General features: G+C 31.1%; 1 pseudogene; it reads left to right on the top strand.

Moving 5' to 3' along the window:
* Positions 1-644: 644 nt before the first annotated feature.
* On the top strand, positions 645-4,906 carry LOC150035172 (uncharacterized; annotated as a pseudogene).
* Positions 4,907-13,799: the final 8,893 nt, after the last annotated feature.

Genomic DNA, 13,799 nt, shown 5'->3' with positions numbered 1-13,799 from the left:
ATGTTTTGTCTAGTTATATAACGTCGTTCATAATTGAGACTTTCATTTCACTAGGATGACCATAGGTACCATGACCTTAATCTTGAGTGAGTTGTGAACTCTTGCCTATGAAGGTGGTCCTTTGATTTGCATGAGTGGGAGTAGCCAGATCGCCGACTCAACAAACCTATCACTTTGGTATATTGGACTTGGTAGCTCAATGGATTTAAGTTATCAAATTACTAATCAAGAGACCATACAATAGTTTCGAGTATACTGGACGATAGCTTGAGATTATCTAAACAATCGAGTATCAAGTCTACGTACAACCCTCATTATTGGAATGAAACTTGACCGTCAATGGCATTAAATGATGTTATACGTATTGAATTAACATAAAATGTGGCATGCCAACAAGGTCGTAGTTCAATTGACATAGTGTTCATACTATCAACCTCGTGGTCTAAGATTCGATTCCTCCACTCCACACTTTAATTACAATACCTTTACAAAAAAAATAAATAAATAAAATAAAAAATAAGTATGACATATGTATAACTATAACACACACATATATATACAATGTGTTTTCCAGCCTTTTCTGATTCTTTGTAATTGAAACGTCAAAGAAACAAAAAGTATTCTAGAGTTAAAAAGAAAAAAAAATGGCGACACAGAAAGCAGAGAGAACAGTGATGTCAAAGAAGGTGAGTTTGAAGCTTGTGATAGACAAGAAAGAAAATAGGGTTCTATAAGGTGAAGCCGACAAGGAATTCATCGACTTCCTGTTTACTGTACTTGCCCTTCCTGTTGGAACTGTCACTAAGCTTCTCTCCACGGATCAAGCCATGGTGCCTGGCCCCCTCTCAAATCTCTACCGTAGCATCGACGCCTTGAACCACATCAACTATTTTGAACCAAACCGGCATATGCAAAATCTCCTAAGCCCAAAGGCCTATTATTCATGTAGTGGTCATTGCCAGACCATTTGTCCCAGTATTAGTAGTACATATGGCACATAATGTCCCAGATGCAGTGGATCCATGACTACCAATTCAACTTATGTTTATGGCACTGGGGAAGCAAGGCCTATTGAAGGAGGTTATGTGAAAGGGACGAGTAAGTATATGGTGATGGATGATCTTACTATAAAATCCATGTCCTACTCTTCCATGTCCACCATTTCGGTTTTGAATGAGTTGAATGTGGAAGATCTTGCCCAGATCGAGGACAAGCTTATTCATTTGGAGATCAATGAGGTTGCTTCTTCTTTATGCTTATTCATACTCTCTAACTACGTTTTTGTTTTGCCTACTTCGTCCCATTTTCGATAACCTTTATAGATTTGTGTTTTTTCTTCTTTTTGTTTTTTTCGTCTCTTCCGAATTGGTTAAAAATTCAAATGAAAATCATGATAATCTAAATTATTTTTATCGCTTTAGGGGAGTGTTTTGTTTTGAGTTCATCTATCGCTTTGTTCCTATAAACTCTTTTTTTCCTTTTGATATGAATCCATCTCTTTTGAAATTGGGATATGATGAAAATGTTATAGATGTGTAAACTTAGTTGAGATATCTTAATAGATCTCCTAATCCCACTTAATTTAGTATATCTTTGTTCCAGAAAATTAGAGGAAACAAGTCGAAAAGTTTATTGAAGAATGTTGAGAAACTTGACCTAATATTTAGAGAAAAAAATAGTTAATGATAATAAAGAAAACAGGCCTTAGATTGTGACATATTGATATTTTTTTTTAAAAAAAATGAAACTAAACAAAGCTGTGGTTGGTAACTTGGTAGTGTATTCAATTTCAGAAATAGTGAAGATAAGACAAATTAGAGAATGAGGTTTTGGTCGTTGATCATAAATCAAATACTTGTGATTGAATAAATTAAGACTTATTAATATAATTTTTAATTTTAATTATTTAATTTTTAGAGTTTGAAGTTGCTGAAGGCTTCTTTCCACACGCCCAATGTGCTCACTGATGTGTTTCTTCACCAGATTGACTTCTCAAAATGATGGTATTCCTACCAATAATTACGTTCTATTTGATAACTATTTTGTTTTTAGTTTTTACTTTTGAAAATCAAGTTTATGGACATTACTTCCAAGCCAAATTTTGAGAACTAAAAAGGGTAGCTTTCAAAAAGTTATTTTTGTTTTTGAAAATTGGTTAAGAATTCAACTATCGTAAAAAATAACTCATGGAAAGAAATGTGATTAAAAAGATTTAATTTTCAAAAATTAAGACAAAAAATCAAATAGTACCAAACTGAATCCATTATTCTATGTAAATATATTTATATTTTGTATTTTCATTATTTCACTTACAAAGTTATTAATCATTAATTTTGCATGTGTCAAATGTGTAGGTGCAATAATAACAAGGAGAGGAAGCAGAAGCGGTTTTCATCTTTATTTTTAGTTATCTTTTACTTGTCTTTCCACAATGCCATCTGCTTTAGTTGTTAATGTTATATGCTTGCCTTCATGAAATTGTTGTTGGATAATGTCTCTTGTTCGAGATAATCCGGTTTAAGAATTGACAAATTATGTTCACTATTTTGTTCTATTAATTAGCCAGTGATAAGATTATATTAATAAGTATACCGAGGACGTCACAAATTGTTGAGAACCCATGTTAGAAAGATAGAGAAAATAAAATCCATCTAATTAAAGCTAGAAAAAATCCTTCTAATTAAAGAAAATAGTCCAAAAAACATAGATTTTGCGGGAGTACTTGATTCTTGGCAACGTCCTTGAAAATACATCGTCAATGTTGTACCAAAGAACATGACTAACTTTTAGTAAATCTTAACATGGAAAAGTTTCTAGTACTACGATAGTAATGACTACTATATTCCATAATGACTTAAATTCAAATAAAGCAATTTTCTCGTGTCAATTCTAAGTATTTTTTTTTTTTTTTGGCAAAAATAAATTTCTCTTTTGAGTACAAAAAATGAGAGTAATACAAAATATATGGTAGAATCACTTTTTAAACAAAAAAACATTCTAATTTCTAGTCTATTTTGAAAGTAGTATCCTATTATCTTTTAGGTTCTCCTAAGATCAGGTAGAGTTTTTAATTAATATTTAATATTTCATTTTATTTTTTAAAAACAAGATTTATATTATATACCTATCTCTTTCTCATGTAATCAAATCTATTTTCTAATTTTCATGAGTTGAATGTATGATTTTTAAATATATATATATATATACCATATTGATATTAATTTTTTAAAACAAAGTTATTTCCTTTAATAATAAAAATTAATCTTTAACAAACAAAACATATCATTCCAAAACATTATTTACCAATTTAAATTACAAAAGAAACTAAAAAAGTTATTTATGAGTCTATTTTAGTTTTTATATCTAAAATAAAATAGTTTTGTATTTATTTACTAAATATTATAACTGAAATTTATCAAATAATAATTTACTCCATTTAATGGCCGAGGGCAACCCCAGACTCGGCCTAATAATGTGTGTGTTTTTTTTTTTTTTTTTGCATGATTGGCGACCTTAAAATGTACACTCTAATAATAATTATTAATATTTAATAATATAGTACAAGCACTATCTGAGGTTGACTATGAATTACCTAGTTTTTGTGTGCATAATTTATGATAATTAATAACCTTTCGTTTCTTTTTAATCCAACGCTTTGGAAACAGAAACGGTGAGGAAATTCGAATGGGCGGACCGAAAAAATTATTTCCACACATGAACTGAATACTTCATTCTATATATCCGACCTTCTAACTTCCCTTTGGAAGTTTTCAATTAATTAATGTAATAACGTTAATTAATTATGAAAGCATTAAGGGAAAAACATGATTATATATAATATACATACGATGATGGAGATTGGAGTGTCTTATAGACATGAAAACAATGGCGCAAAATGGTGTGAGATTGAAACTTCTTATAGACACGAAATGCCAATAAGTTTTATTTGGTGAAGCAGACAAAACCGTGGTGGATTTCCTTTTCCATCAACTTGCTCTACCACTTGCAACTGTTTGTAAGCTGCTGAAACGACAAGCAATGGTTGGTTGTTTGAAAATTTTGTATCAGAGTGTGGAAACTTTGAACCAAACTTATTTGCAGCCAAACAATAACACACAAACCCTTTTGAACCCCAAAGCCATCTCCTATTGTAGTTCTTCTACTACGTGTTCGATGACCCAAGAGCAGTTTGTCCTTGTTGTAAGAATCCCATGAGTCGAGAGAGTTCTTATGTGAAGGCAACGAGTCAGAACACGAAGCCAAATATTAGTACTAGTAATAATTATTCTGAGGAAGAGGGAGGTTATGTGAAGGGTGTAGTGACTTACATGGTGATGAATGATTTGACTGGCCGTCCACCATCTCTAGTATTACTCTTGAAAAACTTCAACATCCAGAATTTAAATTGTTTAGAGGAGAGAATCATCATTTTGGACATCCATAAGGTAGTATATATAGTTGTTATGGTATAAAACTAGAAGCGAAACGATGATTAGAGGAGAGCCTAAGTTCTTTCTAAGGTGGAAGAAGAATACAATTTAATCAATGATGTTTGTCTTTGGTTTTTGTGTAGGGACTGGAATTGCTAAAATCCTCTCTGGAATCCAAGACTGTTGTTACAGATGTATTCCTTTCAGAGTATTAGTTCATTTTTTGTTTGATTAAAACCACAGCTGTTTAGATACACAGATACACAATAGTAATACTCTAACACATCTTCGGCTCCTCCATTGTTGCCTCTTCTTCTGATGAAGGTTAACTCAAGTTTGTTGCCGTTAATTCACCTTGAGTTCTTTCAAATTTATAAATGTTTTCTTATATGTTGGTCTTATGTTTTATCTTTTCTTCATTCTCACAGTCTTATGTCTTTCTCACAGCCTGTCTCTCTCGAAGAAGAAGACTCTCTCCTCTCTTTCAAAAACCAACAACCATTTTATGATATACTTGTAGGGTTATGTAGTTTGTAAATACCTGTATGAACAAACATTTTATGATACATAATATATGATATTTTATTCACTTCAGTATATGAAATATGAGATATTTTAGTTGCATTAACCACAAACCATTAAACTAAGATCCATGGTTATCGTTGTAACTTAAGTATGTATGTGGAGACATACAAGTGGATCGTGCTTTAAGTGATAACCTAAATGGTTTGTAGTATATGGATAAGGAAGGATATCGTATTTTGGTGACACTACGAGTGTAACCCGCTTAAAGTGCTATAAATGATCTAATCCTCATCAAACATGTATTAGACATGCGAGCAGGGGTGTTCTATAGAAAGTAGTTTGTATAAGATTAGACAACGAAATGTTTAGTCTCATTATATAACGCCGTTCATAATTGAGACTTTCATTTCACTAGGATGACCATGGGTAACATGACCTTAATCATGAGTGAATTGTGAACTCCTGTCTATAAGGGCGGTCTTTTGATTTGCATGGGTGAGAACGGCCAGATCGCCGACTCAACAAGCCTACCATTTTGGGGATTCTCTAATTGGGAAGCTGAGAACTCAGTTATACAAGATGGAATTCACTCCTTCCGCGAAGCAGGGTAAGTAAATAAATTGATCCCTTAAGAACTAAATCCGGTGCGTGAACAATATGGCGCCACATCTTCTCTTGACCCGAGAAAGGTCTAGTCATAGTGGGAATATGATATATTGTTCATTAAAGGAATCAATGGTACTTAAAGAGTTAGATGTAACTATAAGGGCAAAATGGTAATTTGGCCTAGCTGTACTTACGAGCGATTTATGAAGGGTCATCGTACTGTTGATTGGTTATATCCAATAGATACATAAATATATCTATAGTGCGAACAGTGCAGCTTTCGGTCTTTAGTGGAGTGCCCGACAATTAACGGATGGTGAATATCGTGATTAATAAGTTTAGTCAGTTATTCACGTATCGTTGGAGTTTCAAGCTATAGGTCCATGAGTTCCTCTTGGTAGTTCAATGGATTCAAGTGGAAAATCAGTTTTTTGTTTTATTGAAAATGTTCAAATTAACAAGAGGGAATTTGATTATATATGATATAATTCAATTAATTCAATTATATGTGATATAGTTGATATGATGTATTTGATATATTACTATTTGATTGGAGAAATTAATATAAACATGATTTATATTAAATGCCATAAAAAGAGAAAAAGAATTATGGTTTATATGTTGCATATGATGCAATATTAAAACTATAGGTTATAAATATAATATGATAAGTTAGTTATTGTATTTATTTATAATTTATTAATTATGTGATAATTAATATTTATTTTTCTAAATAACCAACATAGTGGGTGGTTACACAGTTATTAAATAAAATGAAAAAGAGTTTTTGAAATTCATTCCACGAAACGACTGATCAGATAATCTATCGAGTAAAAGGAGTTTTACTACACGATAGCCTTAGAGAGTTTAAACGATCGAGTGTCAAGTCTATGCAATAGACTTATATCTTCTACACGATACTTCTGTTCAATACTCTATCATTCTTCCTCCTCCAATCCTTCCCTCTATCCAAAATAAGCCAGAGCCCACAACTTTTGGATTCTCACACCGAGAATACCAAGGGAATCTTGTGGTGGTTTTCGTCTGTTCGAGGATCGTATTTTACTCGCTAGTGATTGAAGAAGTTCCAGTTGCTCGTTGCATTCGTGCTGTTCGACGCGTTGGTGACTGATCAAGGGAAATACGTGAAGAAAGATTTCTTCAAAGGTATTGTCACTCGATTCCTTGTATTTATTTCAGAAGCATGCTGTAATTTGTCATTAATGCATAATCAATTGTGTATGATTGTAAATATTTGAGTTCTTTCACAATGGTGTTTGGAATGATTCGCTTTCGCTCAAAGGTCCGCTATAATTAGAGTTCCTTCAGTTCAAGTCCTGGAATTAGTCCTTAAGGGAGCAATATATCTACTTACCTTGACCTTGGAGAAGGAGTGAATTCCTTCTTATGTAGTTGTGTTCCCATCTCCACAATCAGACGAATCTCCAAAATGGTAACCTTATTGAGTCAGCGATCTAGCAACTCTCACTCATACAAATCAAAGGACCGCTCTCATAAGTAGGAGTTCACAACTCATTCAAGATTCAGGTCATGTTACCTATGGTCATCCTGGTGAAATGTAAGTTTTTATTATGAACAACGTCATATAATGAGACTAAACATTTCGTGGTCCGGTTTTATATAAACTCCTTTGTATAGAATATCCCCGCTCACATGTCTATATATGAATGATCAGGATCAAATCATTTGTAATACTTTACAACAATTGTAACACCTACAAAGCGGGTCATACTCATAGTGTCACCAGGATAAGGTACGCAGCCTTATCCATCTAATACAGACCATTTAGATTATCACTTAAACATGATTCACCCGTATATCTCTACATACATGTTTAAGTTACAAGATAACCTTGGATGTTAGTTTATTGGTTTGTAGTTAATGCAACAAAAATATGGAATAAAATATCATATATTTTATTAAATAGACAATGAGTTTGATCAAAACATTTACAAACTATAGGATCGTACGAGATTTAGGGCATCAACCCCAACAATCTTCCACTTGACCAAAGTTAGTGGATTGTACAACATAGTCAAAATACAAAGTACATAAATAATAAACTAGGGCATAACACACACCTAGTACAAATCTCTCACTTGCCCTAGTCTAAACGTGGCCTATCCCATAGACCTATACTCTGCAGGTGACCCTCAAACACCTTATCCGTGAGGACTTTTGAAAATGGATCAATAACATTGTGCTCCAAAGCTATCTGCGTGACAATCACGTCCCCTCGATGCACAATTTGTCGGATGAGATGATACTTATGCTCTATATGATTCCCATTTTTCAACTCCTAGGTTCTCAAGAATTACCTACAACACCACTATTATCATAATAAAGTGTGATGGGCTTTGACATGTCTGGAATGACTTCCAAATCAATCAAGAATTTTCTAAGCCAAACAACTTCCTTAGCAGCTTTACAAGCCGCTACATACTCAACCTCCATAGTGGAGTCAGTAATGCACCCTTGCTTGGTGCTTCTCCATACTACTACTCCACGGTTAACAGTGAACATTGATCCTGATGTGGATTTCCTAGAATCCTTATCAGCCTGGAAATTAGAGATTGTGTATCCCGTAAGGATCAAATCCTTAGAACCATATACAAGCATGTAGTCCCTCGTTCAACATAGATACTTAATGATGTTTTCAACGGCAGTCTAGTGATCTAATCCTAAATTAGATTGATATCTACTAACTAACCCTACTGCATAGCAGATGTCAGGTCTAGTGCATAACATCGCGTACATCAGGCTACCCACGGCCGAAGCATAGGGGATCCATCTCATTTCCTCAACCTTTTGAGGTGTCTTATGACACTGTTCCTTAGATAATGTAACTCCGTGTCTGAAAGGCAATAAACCCCTCTTAGAGTTCTGCATTGAATATTTCGCAAGCATCTTGTCAATATACAATGCTCGAAACAGAGATAACATTTTGTTCTTTTAATCTCTAAAGATCTGAATACCCAGAACAAACTGAACCTCTCCCAAATCTTTCATTTGCAACTGGATCGCTAGTCAGTTCTTAACTTCAGTTAGTAAACCTATATCATTCCAATGCGTAGGATATTATCTACATATAACACTAGAAAAACTATTGAACTATTGATGATCTTCTTGTATACACAAGGCCCATCAACGTTTTGATCAAAGTCATAAGATTTGATCGCAATATCAAACCTTATATTCCAAGTTCGAGAATCTTGCTTCAGCCCATAAATGAACCGATTAAGCTTGCAAACTTTTTATTATTGACCTTGGATTATGAATCCCTCGGGCTGCTGCATGTAAATGTTCTCCTCAAGATTTTCATTCAGAAAGGCAGTCTTAACGTTCATCTGCCAAATCTCATAGTCATAATATAAGGCAATGGATATGAGTATTCTGATAGATTTAAGCATGGCAACAGGTGAGTCGATTCGTGCGGGAAGATGACTGGTTTGACCGGTTCAGTCTTCATTCGGTTTAGTTCAGACTCAATTAGAGCTGTGGTGGTTCGGTTCAGGTGGTTCAGGTTCGGTTCGGGTCGGTTTGAGCGGTTCTTCATCAAATTGAAGCTATTTGTGTACCTATTTTGTAATAATTTAGTTATTTTGCTTGCTTAGGATGCCAAAGTTGAACCATATTAGAAAATTGGGAGGTCCCTCATCAAATTGAGCGACCCAGATGAAAAATGCCCAAGATTAGAAAATCAATGAAAAAAATGGCATTTTCTTACGTTAGCTTTATGTGAAGTTACCAACTTGATCCTAGACGCGTGTGAAGGCCTGTCGCTCGAAGTCATTCTCATTCTCGCTTCTATCTCCTCATCGCACTCTGCAATTTTTGCCTGCGCTCCTCATTATGCTCTTGATTCTCATTGTGTACCCTGATCCTCGCTCGTGCTCCTCGATTTGCAAAAGAAGTCATCGCAATGGAAAAAGAAAACAAATGCATAACGAACCAAGAAGACGGTCGCAAGAGGAAAAAAACGTAGATCGGACAAACATGAATGCAAAAGCGGAAGCAGAAGACGAACCAGATTGAGCAAGAAATATGCAAAAATGAAAAAGGATGAAGAATGAAGAAGAATGCTTTTGGGGTTAAAGTGGTAATTTCGCATAGTGATGATATAAACAAAAGGTCAAATTTCATTGGTTTTCAAACTTGGGATTAAATTTCATTTGTGTCCCTATAAGTGAGCCTATTATTCCTACATTGAGGCAAAGGCACAGTAGAGATTCTATTTTTTCTCGCAGGAAATGGTTGCAAGACCTGCTCCGTTAGACAGGGATCCTCTATTTAAATGAAAGAAAAAAAAATTCAATTAGATGAAACATGCTCATTATCTTAATCATTAAACAATAAAACTTGAAATTTAATATTATATACATAATAATAACGATAATAATAATAATAACAACAATACATAACAATATATTAAAAAAAAATTAGAAAAACAGGTTGGGGTCATGTTCACCATTCCCGATTTAGCATATAAAATTTTTTATCAAATTAAAAACTAGTCATAAAAATTTAGTGAAAACTAATTTAATTATAATTACCGCTCAAAATCGAGAGTGACTATTTAGTAATAAAAGATAAAAAGTAATTGCGTTATATTTTAAAATATGTAGCTAAATAAAAACTAAATTCAATACACATTGATAAATGTATAATATTTTGAAATATATGGACATGATAGAAATTGGACCCAAAACCTAAGAACCATTAAAATAGTTTTTTATCCCTCATTGTTTTGTTATCGAAAACATGTGACATTTAAAAAATAACAATTTTCAAAGGTTAATAAACCTTTGAAAAAGTTTTTTCAATGAGATCTATTTTGACCATTTTCAAATGTTGAGTTAACCTTTGAAAAAAGATGTGTCAAAGTCTATTATAGTTTTTTTTTTTTTTTTTTTTTTTTTTTTTTTTTTTTTTTTTTTTAAAGGTTTTGACCTTCGAAAATGATCAACTTTCGTGTAGTAAATATGGTATTACAACCTATAAAACTCAATAGGCATTCGGTCGAACAAGTTGATTTTTCGATAGGATCTATCTCGACATCTTTTAATGGTTTAATAAACATTCGCTAAAAGATTTATCAAAGGTTGTGACTTTAAAAAATAGTCTGATTCATTGTTGTGAATTATAGTAAATTAAAAATAATTAGTTGCACTAATAACAATCAGACCCAAAATAATAAAGGACATAGTACAAGGATAAACATTTTTGAGATATGGCACAAAATTAGGGCAAGATATAATTGATAGTAGCTATCAGTGATAGCCATATTGATAAAAGACTAAAAAGCCCACGTGCAACCCACCATTTCACACGCTTCTTCTTCTGGTTTTCTCAAATTAAAAGTTATCACTAATAGAAACTCTCAGTGATAGCCACTGATAGCTACTACTATCAGTTGCTATCACTGATACACAAATATTACTGATGTTTATGTAAGTTATATCACTGATTTATATAGTTTGCCAGTAATAGGAACCTTATCATCGATAGACTAAGTCTATTACAGATATCATAGATTATCAATGATAAAAGTTTATTACTTTTGAAGTTCTAAAAAAGGGGCTTGTTTGTAATGTTCTCATTCTCATTTTGTTTCTAAAAAAGATCTCAATTTTTAAGAAATTTAGAAAAATAGTTTCTTTTAGTTCCTCGATTCGAAACCTAACATTCTCACTTTTTTTTTTAATTAACTAATTTTTAATTAAAAATAAAAGCAAGCAATAAAAGATTAACAATGAAAAAATTGAAGATAGAAAATCAAAACTAACAACGAAAAAGAAAAAAAAATTAAAATAAAAGTAAGCAAGGAAAAAACAACAAAAGAAAATGAAGCCAAATAAAAAAGGAGAAAAAAAAAAAGAAATGGAGAAGGAGAAAAAATAGGGAAAACAAGAAAAAAGAATGAAAATAGACAGTGAAAGGAGAAGAAAAAAGGGGAAAAAAGAAAGAAAATACTTGGAAATTGAAAAAAAAAAAGTGATTGGTCTATTATGTTTAAATGGTGTTATATTCGTAGATATTTTTCTTTATATTATTTGCTATTACAATTTTTTAATTAAAAAAAAAACTATTTTTAAAAGAGATGATGAGAATTTATATTGAAAAAAATTAGGTGATCTCACGAGTTACAACATATCTTAAAAAAATTTCTTTAGAGGACGTTTGTCGTACAGGATTGAATTGAGTTGGTAATTATTATAAAAAAAAAAGTAATTGGAAGAATTGATACAAATAAAGAGACGGGAAATGTGAGTTAATATAAATAACGGGAAATGCGAGTTTTTCTTACCCATTAAACTCAACCCAACTTGGGGGCGAAACACCCCTCAAAGTTTTTCGATCTCGAGCTGAATAGAAGGATTTTTAGTTGAAAATTTCTTATCATGAAAAAAAAAAAAGATTTGATTTTTGTGTGTTTAAATGTAGCTGGTACCATCAGCTCAAGTGTCATGGCAGCTTGCTTTTTTGTCACATCCGTCAGTCATTTTGGTTCTCCTAATCTCATCTCTGTTCAACATGTGAACAGTGAAAGATTATTGTGCAGCTAAAGACAAGGATTAAATAGTGATATCAATATTGCACTTTAAAAAAAATGACAAAACGAGATCTTCGAAAAGAAAATCAGAGAAGAGACTAACAAGTGACAGAAAGTAAGGTGCAAGTACTTTTTTTTAAAAAAAAATAAAATAAATCAGCCTTTTTCTTTTTTGATTTCAAAGTTTTTTTTTTTTTAAATAATTTGTTGCAGTATTTTAAATTATACTCAATTTTTCTATTGTTGAAATGTTTCTAAAATATCATCCTGATTTTTTTTACTATAGATATCTTTTAAAACTTTAATTTTCAACTTTTTTGAATGTCATCCTAATATTTTTAGGAGACTATGTTTTTTTTTTTTTTTAGTTTAAAAAAGAGATAGAAAGTCTCTAATTAAAAAAAAACAGTTTACAAACGTATTTTTAAAAATAAATTAGTGTTATTATTTATAAAAATAATAAATAAAAAATTAAAATATAAGAACGTCTATTATTTAGAAAATAAATTTCACAAACCAAAAAAAGAAAACGAAAAGAGATGAATTATCAATAAAAAGTAGTTTACAAACATACTTTTATAAATATATCTGTGTTGTTTTTCTAAACGTTATTTTAGAATCATCCTTGAATAAGAGTCTTTTGTTTGTTGTTAATATTTGAATTATTTTAATATAATTAGATTTTGTCTTTAATTACTTAAGGGAGATTTTCAAAAAAAAAAAAAAACTATTTGCACAAAATAGCAAAGTTGTTAATATTTTTTTTGATAGAAGTCGATAAAGGCCGATGGAAGTCTATCAGTGTTTATCAGTGTTTTTTTTTTACTATTTTTGTAATAATTTGACATTTTTTCTATTTATGAAATTTTTTCTACTTAATAATGTATATGATGAAGTATCTAAATTATCAAAATAAAGTAAAATATATTAACTTAAGTTAAATTTCAAACCAAAGTAAATAATTTAAATAAAAATTAATGGATATAAATAGGTTTACATTCAAGATGAAAGGAAATAGTTTTAAATAAACGAAGTTTTATAAATTTAAAAGGGTATATCAATTAAAATTTAGCTTGGTCTTTTTATTTCATACAAGAAAAAATTGAAATTCAATGTAAATGGGAAAGTTGAACATTAAACTCATGTTTCATTAGAAAAGTTGAAGATGAAGTTTTAATTATAGTGCTAAAAAAATTCTCTTAAAAATATTGCAACAACAATCGAAAGAGTTGAAATAAAGTTTAAAAATTATGTCCTTTGTTAGAATCTGAGGGTTGAGAATCCGAATTCTCTCTCCTCAAAGCAAAAAATTGAATGTTGAAGGGCATTTTTAAATATAAAAAAATATATAAAAGTATTTATATTTTGTAATAAAAAGTTAAAAAATATTTATACTTTTGAATTTTTTTTTTGCTATAAGGGTTTATTTTAAAAAAAAATTCTATTTATACAAATTTTCCAGATTGGGAAAATTTTGATTGTTAGGGATATTTATGTAATGTTGGTAGGTTTTGGTTTGCTGCAACATTATTTTTGTTATTTAATTCATAAAAACTATAAGTTTACATTTTGTTTTTGTAAAAACCTATAACTAATGATTTTTGTAGTATAACTATAGTTTTTTTATGTATATATTTTGTATTACTTATAACGTATATTATAAC

This window comes from Benincasa hispida, chromosome 7 (assembly GCF_027475165.1).
Source record: "Benincasa hispida cultivar pf3 chromosome 7, pf3_genome.v1.1, whole genome shotgun sequence".
In the NCBI taxonomy this organism is placed as follows: Eukaryota; Viridiplantae; Streptophyta; class Magnoliopsida; order Cucurbitales; family Cucurbitaceae; genus Benincasa; species Benincasa hispida.
Note: the sequence above shows the minus strand (reverse complement) of the source record. Positions and strands in the feature narration are given on the sequence as shown.